At 52.2% G+C, this 12,270-nt stretch overlaps 20 non-coding genes across 20 annotated transcripts; all 20 read right to left on the reverse strand.

Annotated features, from left to right (window-relative positions):
- Positions 1 to 281: 281 nt before the first annotated feature.
- On the reverse strand, positions 282 to 400 carry LOC135620695 (5S ribosomal RNA). Its single transcript, XR_010489933.1, has one exon. It is a non-coding gene; the product is annotated as a 5S ribosomal RNA (ribosomal RNA).
- Positions 401 to 884: 484 nt separating this feature from the next.
- On the reverse strand, positions 885 to 1,003 carry LOC135620696 (5S ribosomal RNA). Its single transcript, XR_010489934.1, has one exon. It is a non-coding gene; the product is annotated as a 5S ribosomal RNA (ribosomal RNA).
- A 484-nt stretch (positions 1,004 to 1,487) lies between these two features.
- LOC135620670 (5S ribosomal RNA) lies at positions 1,488 to 1,606 on the reverse strand. Its single transcript, XR_010489909.1, has one exon. It is a non-coding gene; the product is annotated as a 5S ribosomal RNA (ribosomal RNA).
- Positions 1,607 to 2,090: 484 nt separating this feature from the next.
- Positions 2,091 to 2,209, reverse strand: LOC135621751 (5S ribosomal RNA). Its single transcript, XR_010490911.1, has one exon. It is a non-coding gene; the product is annotated as a 5S ribosomal RNA (ribosomal RNA).
- A 484-nt stretch (positions 2,210 to 2,693) lies between these two features.
- Positions 2,694 to 2,812, reverse strand: LOC135621752 (5S ribosomal RNA). The gene has a single exon (XR_010490912.1). It is a non-coding gene; the product is annotated as a 5S ribosomal RNA (ribosomal RNA).
- A 484-nt stretch (positions 2,813 to 3,296) lies between these two features.
- Positions 3,297 to 3,415, reverse strand: LOC135621753 (5S ribosomal RNA). Its single transcript, XR_010490913.1, has one exon. It is a non-coding gene; the product is annotated as a 5S ribosomal RNA (ribosomal RNA).
- Positions 3,416 to 3,899: 484 nt separating this feature from the next.
- On the reverse strand, positions 3,900 to 4,018 carry LOC135620672 (5S ribosomal RNA). The gene has a single exon (XR_010489911.1). It is a non-coding gene; the product is annotated as a 5S ribosomal RNA (ribosomal RNA).
- A 484-nt stretch (positions 4,019 to 4,502) lies between these two features.
- LOC135621754 (5S ribosomal RNA) lies at positions 4,503 to 4,621 on the reverse strand. The gene has a single exon (XR_010490914.1). It is a non-coding gene; the product is annotated as a 5S ribosomal RNA (ribosomal RNA).
- Positions 4,622 to 5,105: 484 nt separating this feature from the next.
- LOC135620623 (5S ribosomal RNA) lies at positions 5,106 to 5,224 on the reverse strand. The gene has a single exon (XR_010489863.1). It is a non-coding gene; the product is annotated as a 5S ribosomal RNA (ribosomal RNA).
- Positions 5,225 to 5,708: 484 nt separating this feature from the next.
- LOC135621755 (5S ribosomal RNA) lies at positions 5,709 to 5,827 on the reverse strand. Its single transcript, XR_010490915.1, has one exon. It is a non-coding gene; the product is annotated as a 5S ribosomal RNA (ribosomal RNA).
- Positions 5,828 to 6,311: 484 nt separating this feature from the next.
- LOC135621756 (5S ribosomal RNA) lies at positions 6,312 to 6,430 on the reverse strand. The gene has a single exon (XR_010490916.1). It is a non-coding gene; the product is annotated as a 5S ribosomal RNA (ribosomal RNA).
- Positions 6,431 to 6,914: 484 nt separating this feature from the next.
- Positions 6,915 to 7,033, reverse strand: LOC135621757 (5S ribosomal RNA). Its single transcript, XR_010490917.1, has one exon. It is a non-coding gene; the product is annotated as a 5S ribosomal RNA (ribosomal RNA).
- A 484-nt stretch (positions 7,034 to 7,517) lies between these two features.
- On the reverse strand, positions 7,518 to 7,636 carry LOC135620843 (5S ribosomal RNA). Its single transcript, XR_010490074.1, has one exon. It is a non-coding gene; the product is annotated as a 5S ribosomal RNA (ribosomal RNA).
- A 484-nt stretch (positions 7,637 to 8,120) lies between these two features.
- LOC135621587 (5S ribosomal RNA) lies at positions 8,121 to 8,239 on the reverse strand. Its single transcript, XR_010490750.1, has one exon. It is a non-coding gene; the product is annotated as a 5S ribosomal RNA (ribosomal RNA).
- Positions 8,240 to 8,723: 484 nt separating this feature from the next.
- LOC135620888 (5S ribosomal RNA) lies at positions 8,724 to 8,842 on the reverse strand. Its single transcript, XR_010490117.1, has one exon. It is a non-coding gene; the product is annotated as a 5S ribosomal RNA (ribosomal RNA).
- Positions 8,843 to 9,326: 484 nt separating this feature from the next.
- Positions 9,327 to 9,445, reverse strand: LOC135620886 (5S ribosomal RNA). Its single transcript, XR_010490115.1, has one exon. It is a non-coding gene; the product is annotated as a 5S ribosomal RNA (ribosomal RNA).
- Positions 9,446 to 9,929: 484 nt separating this feature from the next.
- Positions 9,930 to 10,048, reverse strand: LOC135620589 (5S ribosomal RNA). The gene has a single exon (XR_010489831.1). It is a non-coding gene; the product is annotated as a 5S ribosomal RNA (ribosomal RNA).
- A 484-nt stretch (positions 10,049 to 10,532) lies between these two features.
- LOC135620790 (5S ribosomal RNA) lies at positions 10,533 to 10,651 on the reverse strand. The gene has a single exon (XR_010490023.1). It is a non-coding gene; the product is annotated as a 5S ribosomal RNA (ribosomal RNA).
- A 484-nt stretch (positions 10,652 to 11,135) lies between these two features.
- Positions 11,136 to 11,254, reverse strand: LOC135621758 (5S ribosomal RNA). Its single transcript, XR_010490918.1, has one exon. It is a non-coding gene; the product is annotated as a 5S ribosomal RNA (ribosomal RNA).
- A 484-nt stretch (positions 11,255 to 11,738) lies between these two features.
- Positions 11,739 to 11,857, reverse strand: LOC135621044 (5S ribosomal RNA). Its single transcript, XR_010490270.1, has one exon. It is a non-coding gene; the product is annotated as a 5S ribosomal RNA (ribosomal RNA).
- Positions 11,858 to 12,270: the final 413 nt, after the last annotated feature.

Here is a 12,270-nt window from a genome sequence, read left to right on the forward strand (position 1 = left end):
TGCGTAGCGGTCACGGCAAATTCCGGGGCCCAAAACCATCGCCTCGGAGGTCGACGGGAGAGGTTTTGGCCGCTCGGGGCGCAAAAATGAGTGCAACAGGGGGTCACCCATCCTAGAACCATGTCTGATCATTGTATGTTTATGAAGAAATTTTTAGATGATGATTTCATTATTCTGCTGCTATAAGTTAATGTCATTTATTGTTGGCCATAATGCTGGAAAAATTGAAAAGCTTAAAAGAGGTTTTTAAGTAAGTCTTTTGGCCGCGCGGGGCGCAAAAAGGAGTGCAACACGAGGACTTCCCAGGGGGTCAACCATCCTAGTACTACTCTCGCCCAAGCACGCTTGACTTCGGAGTTCGGATGGGATCCGGAGCTTTAGTGCTGGTATGATCACACTCGTTTTGTGTGCGTCGTCCCTCGCCTTTGTACTCTCGAACGATCTCGGAATCGCCATTGTCGGATCTCTCCGATGCCCACGAGGCCGACCGCGTAGCGGACACGGCAAGCGCGCGCCGAAACCATCGGGACTTTCTCGAACGAACTCGAAATCGCTATTGCGGCCCCATTCCGGAAAGCTCTCTCCGAGCCCCACGAGACTGACGGCGTAGCGGTCACGGCAAATTCCGGGGCCCAAAACCATCGCCTCGGAGGTCGACGGGAGAGGTTTTGGCCGCTTGGGGCGCAAAAATGAGTGCAACAGGGGGTCACCCATCCTAGAACCATGTCTGATCATTGTATGTTTATGAAGAAATTTTTAGATGATGATTTCATTATTCTGCTGCTATAAGTTAATGTCATTTATTGTTGGCCATAATGCTGGAAAAATTGAAAAGCTTAAAAGAGGTTTTTAAGTAAGTCTTTTGGCCGCGCGGGGCGCAAAAAGGAGTGCAACACGAGGACTTCCCAGGGGGTCAACCATCCTAGTACTACTCTCGCCCAAGCACGCTTGACTTCGGAGTTCGGATGGGATCCGGAGCTTTAGTGCTGGTATGATCACACTCGTTTTGTGTGCGTCGTCCCTCGCCTTTGTACTCTCGAACGATCTCGGAATCGCCATTGTCGGATCTCTCCGATGCCCACGAGGCCGACCGCGTAGCGGACACGGCAAGCGCGCGCCGAAACCATCGGGACTTTCTCGAACGAACTCGAAATCGCTATTGCGGCCCCATTCCGGAAAGCTCTCTCCGAGCCCCACGAGACTGACGGCGTAGCGGTCACGGCAAATTCCGAGGCCCAAAACCATCGCCTCGGAGGTCGACGGGAGAGGTTTTGGCCGCTCGGGGCGCAAAAACGAGTGCAACCGGGGGTCACCCATCCTAGAACCATGTCTGATCATTGTATGTTTATGAAGAAATTTTTAGATGATGATTTCATTATTCTGCTGCTATAAGTTAATGTCATTTATTGTTGGCCATAATGCTGGAAAAATTGAAAAGCTTAAAAGAGGTTTTTAAGTAAGTCTTTTGGCCGCGCGGGGCGCAAAAAGGAGTGCAACACGAGGACTTCCCAGGGGGTCACCTATCCTAGTACTACTCTCGCCCAAGCACGCTTGACTTCGGAGTTCGGATGGGATCCGGAGCTTTAGTGCTGGTATGATCGCACTCGTTTTGTGTGCGTCGTCCCTCGCCTTTGTACTCTCGAACGATCTCGGAATCGCCATTGTCGGATCTCTCCGATGCCCACGAGGCCGACCGCGTAGCGGACACGGCAAGCGCGCGCCGAAACCATCGGGACTTTCTCGAACGAACTCGGAATCGCTATTGCGGCCCCATTCCGGAAAGCTCTCTCCGAGCCCAACGAGACTGACTGCGTAGCGGTCACGGCAAATTCCGAGGCCCAAAACCATCGCCTCGGAGGTCGACGGGAGAGGTTTTGGCCGCTCGGGGCGCAAAAACGAGTGCAACAGGGGGTCACCCATCCTAGAACCATGTCTGATCATTGTATGTTTATGAAGAAATTTTTAGATGATGATTTCATTATTCTCCTGCTATAAGTTAATGTCATTTATTGTTGGCCATAATGCTGGAAAAATTGAAAAGATTAAAAGAGGTTTTTAAGTAAGTCTTTTGGCCGCGCGGGGCGCAAAAAGGAGTGCAACACGAGGACTTCCCAGGGGGTCACCCATCCTAGTACTACTCTCGCCCAAGCACGCTTGACTTCGGAGTTCGGATGGGATCCGGAGCTTTAGTGCTGGTATGATCGCACTCGTTTTGTGTGCGTCGTCCCTCGCCTTTGTACTCTCAAACGATCTCGGAATCGCTATTGTCGGATCTCTCCGATGCCCACGAGGCCGACAGCGTACCGGACACGGCAAGCGCGCGCCGAAACCATCGGGACTTTCTCGAACGAACTCGGAATCGCTATTGCGGCCCCATTCCGGAAAGCTCTCTCCGAGCCCCACAAGACTGACTGCGTAGCGGTCACGGCAAATTCCGAGACCCAAAACCATCGCCTCGGAGGTCGACGGGAGAGGTTTTGGCCGCTCGGGGCGCAAAAACGAGTGCAACAGGGGGTCACCCATCCTAGAACCATGTCTGATCATTGTATGTTTATGAAGAAATTTTTAGATGATGATTTCATTATTCTCCTGCTATAAGTTAATGTCATTTATTGTTGGCCATAATGCTGGAAAAATTGAAAAGCTTAAAAGAGGTTTTTAAGTAAGTCTTTTGGCCGCGCGGGGCGCAAAAAGGAGTGCAACACGAGGACTTCCCAGGGGGTCACCCATCCTAGTACTACTCTCGCCCAAGCACGCTTGACTTCGGAGTTCGGATGGGATCCGGAGCTTTAGTGCTGGTATGATCGCACTCGTTTTGTGTGCGTCGTCCCTCGCCTTTGTACTCTCGAACGATCTCGTAATCGCCATTGTCGGATATCTCCGATGCCCACGAGGCCGACCGCGTACCGGACACGGCAAGCGCGCGCCGAAACCATCGGGACTTTCTCGAACGAACTCGGAATCGCTATTGCGGCCCCATTCCGGAAAGCTCTCTCCGAGCCCCACGAGACTAACTGCGTAGCGGTCACGGCAAATTCCGAGGTCCAAAACCATCGCCTCGGAGGTCGACGGGAGAGGTTTTGGCCGCTCGGGGCGCAAAAACGAGTGCAACAGGGGGTCACCCATCCTAGAACCATGTCTGATCATTGTATGTTTATGAAGAAATTTTTAGATGATGATTTCATTATTCTCCTGCTATAAGTTAATGTCATTTATTGTTGGCCATAATGCTGGAAAAATTGAAAAGCTTAAAAGAGGTTTTTAAGTAAGTCTTTTGGCCGCGCGGGGCGCAAAAAGGAGTGCAACACGAGGACTTCCCAGGGGGTCACCCATCCTAGTACTACTCTCGCCCAAGCACGCTTGACTTCGGAGTTCGGATGGGATCCGGAGCTTTAGTGCTGGTATGATCGCACTCGTTTTGTGTGCGTCGTCCCTCGCCTTTGTACTCTCGAACGATCTCGGAATCGCCATTGTCGGATCTCTCCGATGCCCACGAGGCCGACCGCGTAGCGGACACGGCAAGCGCACGCCGAAACCATCGGGACTTTCTCGAACGAACTCGGAATCGCTATTGCGGCCCCATTCCGGAAAGCTCTCTCCGAGCCCCACGAGACTGACGGCGTAGCGGTCACGGCAAATTCCGAGGCCCAAAACCATCGCCTCGGAGGTCGACGGGAGAGGTTTTGGCCGCTCGGGGCGCAAAAACGAGTGCAACAGGGGGTCACCCATCCTAGAACCATGTCTGATCATTGTATGTTTATGAAGAAATTTTTAGATGATGATTTCATTATTCTCCTGCTATAAGTTAATGTCATTTATTGTTGGCCATAATGCTGGAAAAATTGAAAAGCTTAAAAGAGGTTTTTAAGTAAGTCTTTTGGCCGCGCGGGGCGCAAAAAGGAGTGCAACACGAGGACTTCCCAGGGGGTCACCTATCCTAGTACTACTCTCGCCCAAGCACGCTTGACTTCGGAGTTCGGATGGGATCCGGAGCTTTAGTGCTGGTATGATCGCACTCGTTTTGTGTGCGTCGTCCCTCGCCTTTGTACTCTCGAACGATCTCGGAATCGCCATTGTCGGATCTCTCCGATGCCCACGAGGCCGACCGCGTAGCGGACACGGCAAGCGCGCGCCGAAACCATCGGGACTTTCTCGAACGAACTCGGAATCGCTATTGCAGCCCCATTCCGGAAAGCTCTCTCCGAGCCCCACGAGACTGACAGCGTAGCGGTCACGGCAAATTCCGAGGCCCAAAACCATCGCCTCGGAGGTCGACGGGAGAGGTTTTGGCCGCTCGGGGCGCAAAAACGAGTGCAACAGGGGGTCACCCATCCTAGAACCATGTCTGATCATTGTATGTTTATGAAGAAATTTTTAGATGATGATTTCATTATTCTCCTGCTATAAGTTAATGTCATATATTGTTGGCCATAATGCTGGAAAAATTGAAAAGCTTAAAAGAGGTTTTTAAGTAAGTCTTTTGGCCGCGCGGGGCGCAAAAAGGAGTGCAACACGAGGACTTCCCAGGGGGTCACCCATCCTAGTACTACTCTCGCCCAAGCACGCTTGACTTCGGAGTTCGGATGGGATCCGGAGCTTTAGTGCTGGTATGATCGCACTCGTTTTGTGTGCGTCGTCCCTCGCCTTTGTACTCTCAAACGATCTCGGAATCGCCATTGTCGGATCTCTCCGATGCCCACGAGGCCGACAGCGTACCGGATACGGCAAGCGAGCGCCGAAACCATCGGGACTTTCTCGAACGAACTCGGAATCGCTATTGCGGCCCCATTCCGGAAAGCTCTCTCCGAGCCCCATAAGACTGACCGCGTAGCGGTCACGGCAAATTCCGAGGCCCAAAACCATCGCCTCGGAGGTCGACGGGAGAGGTTTTGGCCGCTCGGGGCGCAAAAACGAGTGCAACAGGGGGTCACCCATCCTAGAACCATGTCTGATCATTGTATGTTTATGAAGAAATTTTTAGATGATGATTTCATTATTCTCCTGCTATAAGTTAATGTCATTTATTGTTGGCCATAATGCTGGAAAAATTGAAAAGCTTAAAAGAGGTTTTTAAGTAAGTCTTTTGGCCGCACGGGGCGCAAAAAGGAGTGCAACACGAGGACTTCCCAGGGGGTCACCCATCCTAGTACTACTCTCGCCCAAGCACGCTTGACTTCGGAGTTCGGATGGGATCCGAAGCTTTAGTGCTGGTATGATCGCACTCGTTTTGTGTGCGTCGTCCCTCGCCTTTGTACTCTCGAACGATCTCGGAATCGCCATTGTCGGATCTCTCCGATGCCCACGAGGCCGACCGCGTAGCGGACACGGCAAGCGCGCGCCGAAACCATCGGGACTTTCTCGAACGAACTCGGAATCGCTATTGCAGCCCCATTCCGGAAAGCTCTCTCCGAGCCCCACGAGACTGACAGCGTAGCGGTCACGGCAAATTCCGAGGCCCAAAACCATCGCCTCGGAGGTCGACGGGAGAGGTTTTGGCCGCTCGGTTTGCAAAAACGAGTGCAACAGGGGGTCACCCATCCTAGAACCATGTCTGATCATTGTATGTTTATGAAGAAATTTTGAGATGATGATTTCATTATTCTCCTGCTATAAGTTAATGTCATATATTGTTGGCCATAATGCTGGAAAAATTGAAAAGCTTAAAAGAGGTTTTTATGTAAGTCTTTTGGCCGCGCGGGGCGCAAAAAGGAGTGCAACACGAGGACTTCCCAGGGGGTCACCCATCCTAGTACTACTCTCGCCCAAGCACGCTTGACTTCGGAGTTCGGATGGGATCCGGAGCTTTAGTGCTGGTATGATCGCACTCGTTTTGTGTGCGTCGTCCCTCGCCTTTGTACTCTCAAACGATCTCGGAATCGCCATTGTCGGATCTCTCCGATGCCCACGAGGCCGACAGCGTACCGGACACGGCAAGCGCGCGCCGAAACCATCGGGACTTTCTCGAACGAACTCGGAATCGCTATTGCGGCCCCATTCCGGAAAGCTCTCTCCGAGCCCCACAAGACTGACTGCGTAGCGGTCACGGCAAATTCCGAGACCCAAAACCATCGCCTCGGAGGTCGACGGGAGAGGTTTTGGCCGCTCGGGGCGCAAAAACGAGTGCAACAGGGGGTCACCCATCCTAGAACCATGTCTGATCATTGTATGTTTATGAAGAAATTTTTAGATGATGATTTCATTATTCTCCTGCTATAAGTTAATGTCATTTATTGTTGGCCATAATGCTGGAAAAATTGAAAAGCTTAAAAGAGGTTTTTAAGTAAGTCTTTTGGCCGCGCGGGGCGCAAAAAGGAGTGCAACACGAGGACTTCCCAGGGGGTCACCCATCCTAGTACTACTCTCGCCCAAGCACGCTTGACTTCGGAGTTCGGATGGGATCCGGAGCTTTAGTGCTGGTATGATCGCACTCGTTTTGTGTGCGTCGTCCCTCGCCTTTGTACTCTCGAACGATCTCGGAATCGCCATTGTCGGATATCTCCGATGCCCACGAGGCCGACCGCGTACCGGACACGGCAAGCGCGCGCCGAAACCATCGGGACTTTCTCGAACGAACTCGGAATCGCTATTGCGGCCCCATTCCGGAAAGCTCTCTCCGAGCCCCACGAGACTAACTGCGTAGCGGTCACGGCAAATTCCGAGGTCCAAAACCATCGCCTCGGAGGTCGACGGGAGAGGTTTTGGCCGCTCGGGGCGCAAAAACGAGTGCAACAGGGGGTCACCCATCCTAGAACCATGTCTGATCATTGTATGTTTATGAAGAAATTTTTAGATGATGATTTCATTATTCTCCTGCTATAAGTTAATGTCATTTATTGTTGGCCATAATGCTGGAAAAATTGAAAAGCTTAAAAGAGGTTTTTAAGTAAGTCTTTTGGCCGCGCGGGGCGCAAAAAGGAGTGCAACACGAGGACTTCCCAGGGGGTCACCCATCCTAGTACTACTCTCGCCCAAGCACGCTTGACTTCGGAGTTCGGATGGGATCCGGAGCTTTAGTGCTGGTATGATCGCACTCGTTTTGTGTGCGTCGTCCCTCGCCTTTGTACTCTCGAACGATCTCGGAATCGCCATTGTCGGATCTCTCCGATGCCCACGAGGCCGACCGCGTAGCGGACACGGCAAGCGCGCGCCGAAACCATCGGGACTTTCTCGAACGAACTCAGAATCGCTATTGCGGCCCCATTCCGGAAAGCTCTCTCCGAGCCCCACGAGACTGACGGCGTAGCGGTCACGGCAAATTCCGAGGCCCAAAACCATCGCCTCGGAGGTCGACGGGAGAGGTTTTGGCCGCTCGGGGCGCAAAAACGAGTGCAACAGGGGGTCACCCATCCTAGAACCATGTCTGATCATTGTATGTTTATGAAGAAATTTTTAGATGATGATTTCATTATTCTCCTGCTATAAGTTAATGTCATTTATTGTTGGCCATAATGCTGGAAAAATTGAAAAGCTTAAAAGAGGTTTTTAAGTAAGTCTTTTGGCCGCGCGGGGCGTAAAAAGGAGTGCAACACGAGGACTTCCCAGGGGGTCACCTATCCTAGTACTACTCTCGCCCAAGCACGCTTGACTTCGGAGTTCGGATGGGATCCGGAGCTTTAGTGCTGGTATGATCGCAGTCGTTTTGTGTGCGTCGTCCCTCGCCTTTGTACTCTCGAACGATCTCGGAATCACCATTGTCGGATCTCTCCGATGCCCACGAGGCCGACTGCGTACCGGACACGGCAAGCGCGCGCCGAAACCATCGGGACTTTCTCGAACGAACTCGGAATCGCTATTGCGGTCCCATTCTGGAAAGCTCTCTCCGAGCCCCACGAGACTGACCGCGTAGCGGTCACGGCAAATTCCGAGGCCCAAAACCATCGCCTCGGAGGTCGACGGGAGAGGTTTTGGCCGCTCGGGGCGCAAAAACGAGTGCAACAGGGGGTCACCCATCCTAGAACCATGTCTGATCATTGTATGTTTATGAAGAAATTTTTAGATGATGATTTCATTATTCTCCTGCTATAAGTTAATGTCATTTATTGTTGGCCATAATGCTGGAAAAATTGAAAAGCTTAAAAGAGGTTTTTAAGTAAGTCTTTTGGCCGCGCGGGGCGCAAAAAGGAGTGCAACACGAGGACTTCCCAGGGGGTCACCCATCCTAGTACTACTCTCGCCCAAGCACGCTTGACTTCGGAGTTCGGATGGGATCCGGTGCTTTAGTGCTGGTATGATCGCACTCGTTTTGTGTGCGTCGTCCCTCGCCTTTGTACTCTCGAACGATCTCGGAATCGCCATTGTCGGATCTCTCCGATGCCCACGAGGCTGACCGCGTAGCGGACACGGCAAGCGCGCACCGAAACCATCCGGACTTTCTCGAACGAACTCGGAATCGCTATTGCGGCCCCATTCCGGAAAGCTCTCTCCGAGCCATACGAGACTGACCACGTAGCGGTCACGGCAAATTCCGGGGCCCAAAACCATCGCCTCGGAGGTCGACGGGAGAGGTTTTGGCCGCTCGGGGCGCAAAAACGAGTGCAACAGGGGGTCACCCATCCTAGAACCATGTCTGATCATTGTATGTTTATGAAGAAATTTTTAGATGATGATTTCATTATTCTCCTGCTATAAGTTAATGTCATTTATTGTTGGCCATAATGCTGGAAAAATTGAAAAGCTTAAAAGAGGTTTTTAAGTAAGTCTTTTGGCCGCGCGGGGCGCAAAAAGGAGTGCAACATGAGGACTTCCCAGGGGGTCACCTATCCTAGTACTACTCTCGCCCAAGCACGCTTGACTTCGGAGTTCGGATGGGATCCGGAGCTTTAGTGCTGGTATGATCGCACTCGTTTTGTGTGCGTCGTCCCTCGCCTTTGTACTCTCGAACGATCTCTGAATCGCCATTGTCGGATCTCTCCGATGCCCACGAGGCCGACCGCGTAGCGGACACGGCAAGCGCGCGCCGAAACCATCGGGACTTTCTCGAACGAACTCGGAATCGCTATTGCGGCCCCATTCCGGAAAGCTCTCTCCGAGCCCCACGAGACTGACCACGTAGCGGTCACGGCAAATTCCGGGGCCCAAAACCATCGCCTCGGAGGTCGACGGGAGAGGTTTTGGCCGCTCGGGGCGCAAAAACGAGTGCAACAGGGGGTCACCCATCCTAGAACCATGTCTGATCATTGTATGTTTATGAAGAAATTTTTAGATGATGATTTCATTATTCTCCTGCTATAAGTTAATGTCATTTATTGTTGGCCATAATGCTGGAAAAATTGAAAAGCTTAAAAGAGGTTTTTAAGTAAGTCTTTTGGCCGCGCGGGGCGCAAAAAGGAGTGCAACACGAGGACTTCCCAGGGGGTCACCCATCCTAGTACTACTCTCGCCCAAGCACGCTTGACTTCGGAGTTCGGATGGGATCCGGAGCTTTAGTGCTGGTATGATCGTAGTCGTTTTGTGTGCGTCGTCCCTCGCCTTTGTACTTTCGAACGATCTCGGAATCGCCATTGTCGGATCTCTCCGATGCCCACGAGGCCGACCGCGTACCGGACACGGCAAGCGCGCGCCGAAACCATCGGGACTTTCTCGAACGAACTCGGAATCGCTATTGCGGTCCCATTCTGGAAAGCTCTCTCCGAGCCCCACGAGACTGACCGCGTAGCGGTCACGGCAAATTCCGGGGCCCAAAACCATCGCCTCGGAGGTCGACGGGAGAGGTTTTGGCCGCTCGGGGCGCAAAAACGAGTGCAACAGGGGGTCACCCATCCTAGAACCATGTCTGATCATTGTATGTTTATGAAGAAATTTTTAGATGATGATTTCATTATTCTCCTGCTATAAGTTAATGTCATTTATTGTTGGCCATAATGCTGGAAAAATTGAAAAGCTTAAAAGAGGTTTTTAAGTAAGTATTTTGGCCGCGCGGGGCGCAAAAAGGAGTGCAACACGAGGACTTCCCAGGGGGTCACCCATCCTAGTACTACTCTCGCCCAAACACGCTTGACTTCGGAGTTCGGATGGGATCCGGAGCTTTAGTGCTGGTATGATCGCACTCGTTTTGTGTGCGTCGTCCCTCGCCTTTGTACTCTCGAACGATCTCGGAATCGCCATTGTCGGATCTCTCCGATGCCCACGAGGCCGACCGCGTACCGGACACGGCAAGCGCGCGCCGAAACCATCGGGACTTTCTCGAACGAACTCGGAATCGCTATTGCGGCCCCATTCCGGAAAGCTCTCTCCGAGCCCCACAAGACTGACCACGTAGCGGTCACGGCAAATTCCGGGGCCCAAAACCATCGCCTCGGAGGTCGACGGGAGAGGTTTTGGCCGCTCGGGGCGCAAAAACGAGTGCAACAGGGGGTCACCCATCCTAGAACCATGTCTGATCATTGTATGTTTATGAAGAAATTTTTAGATGATGATTTCATTATTCTCCTGCTATAAGTTAATGTCATTTATTGTTGGCCATAATGCTGGAAAAATTGAAAAGCTTAAAAGAGGTTTTTAAGTAAGTCTTTTGGCCGCGCGGGGCGCAAAAAGGAGTGCAACACGAGGACTTCCCAGGGGGTCACCTATCCTAGTACTACTCTCGCCCAAGCACGCTTGACTTCGGAGTTCGGATGGGATCCGGAGCTTTAGTGCTAGTATGATCGCACTCGTTTTGTGTGCGTCGTCCCTCGCCTTTGTACTCTCGAACGATCTCGGAATCGCCATTGTCGGATCTCTCCGATGCCCACGAGGCCGACCGCGTAGCGGACACGGCAAGCGCGCGCCGAAACCATCGGGACTTTCTCGAACGAACTCGGAATCGCTATTGCGGCCCCATTCCGGAAAGCTCTCTCCGAGCCCCACGAGACTGACCACGTAGCGGTCACGGCAAATTCCGGGGCCCAAAACCATCGCCTCGGAGGTCGACGGGAGAGGTTTTGGCCGCTCGGGGCGCAAAAACGAGTGCAACAGGGGGTCACCCATCCTAGAACCATGTCTGATCATTGTATGTTTATGAAGAAATTTTTAGATGATGATTTCATTATTCTCCTGCTATAAGTTAATGTCATTTATTGTTGGCCATAATGCTGGAAAAATTGAAAAGCTTAAAAGAGGTTTTTAAGTAAGTCTTTTGGCCGCGCGGGGCGCAAAAAGGAGTGCAACACGAGGACTTCCCAGGGGGTCACCCATCCTAGTACTACTCTCGCCCAAGCACGCTTGACTTCGGAGTTCGGATGGGATCCGGAGCTTTAGTGCTGGTATGATCGCACTCGTTTTGTGTGCGTCGTCCCTCGCCTTTGTACTCTCGAACGATCTCGGAATCGCCATTGTCGGATCTCTCCGATGCCCACGAGGCCGACCGCGTACCGGACACGGCAAGCGCGCGCCGAAACCATCGGGACTTTCTCGAACGAACTCGGAATCGCTATTGCGGCCCCATTCCGGAAAGCTCTCTCCGAGCCCCACGAGACTGACCACGTAGCGGTCACGGCAAATTCCGGGGCCCAAAACCATCGCCTCGGAGGTCGACGGGAGAGGTTTTGGCCGCTCGGGGCGCAAAAACAAGTGCAACAGGGGGTCACCCATCCTAGAACCATGTCTGATCATTGTATGTTTATGAAGAAATTTTTAGATGATGATTTCATTATTCTCCTGCTATAAGTTAATGTCATTTATTGTTGGCCATAATGCTGGAAAAATTGAAAAGCTTAAAAGAGGTTTTTAAGTAAGTCTTTTGGCCGCGCGGGGCGCAAAAAGGAGTGCAACATGAGGACTTCCCAGGGGGTCACCTATCCTAGTACTACTCTCGCCCAAGCACGCTTGACTTCGGAGTTCGGATGGGATCCGGAGCTTTAGTGCTTGTATGGTCGCACTCGTTTTGTGTGCGTCGTCCCTCGCCTTTGTACACTCGAACGATCTCGGAATCGCCATTGTCGGATCTCTCCGATGCCCACGAGGCCGACCGCGTAGCGGACACGGCAAGCGCGCGCCGAAACCATCGGGACTTTCTCGAACGAACTCGAAATCGCTATTGCGGCCCCATTCCGGAAAGCTCTCTCCGAGCCCCACGAGACTGACTGCGTAGCGATCACGGCAAATTCCGAGGCCCAAAACCATCGCCTCGGAGGTCGACGGGAGAGGTTTTGGCCGCTCGGGGCACAAAAACGAGTGCAACAGGGGGTCACCCATCCTAGAACCATGTCTGATCATTGTATGTTTATGAAGAAATTTTTAGATGATGATTTCATTATTCTCCTGCTATAAGTTAATGTCATTTATTGTTGGCCA

Source organism: Musa acuminata, chromosome BXJ2-8 (genome assembly GCF_036884655.1).
Source record: "Musa acuminata AAA Group cultivar baxijiao chromosome BXJ2-8, Cavendish_Baxijiao_AAA, whole genome shotgun sequence".
Taxonomy (NCBI): domain Eukaryota; kingdom Viridiplantae; phylum Streptophyta; class Magnoliopsida; order Zingiberales; family Musaceae; genus Musa; species Musa acuminata.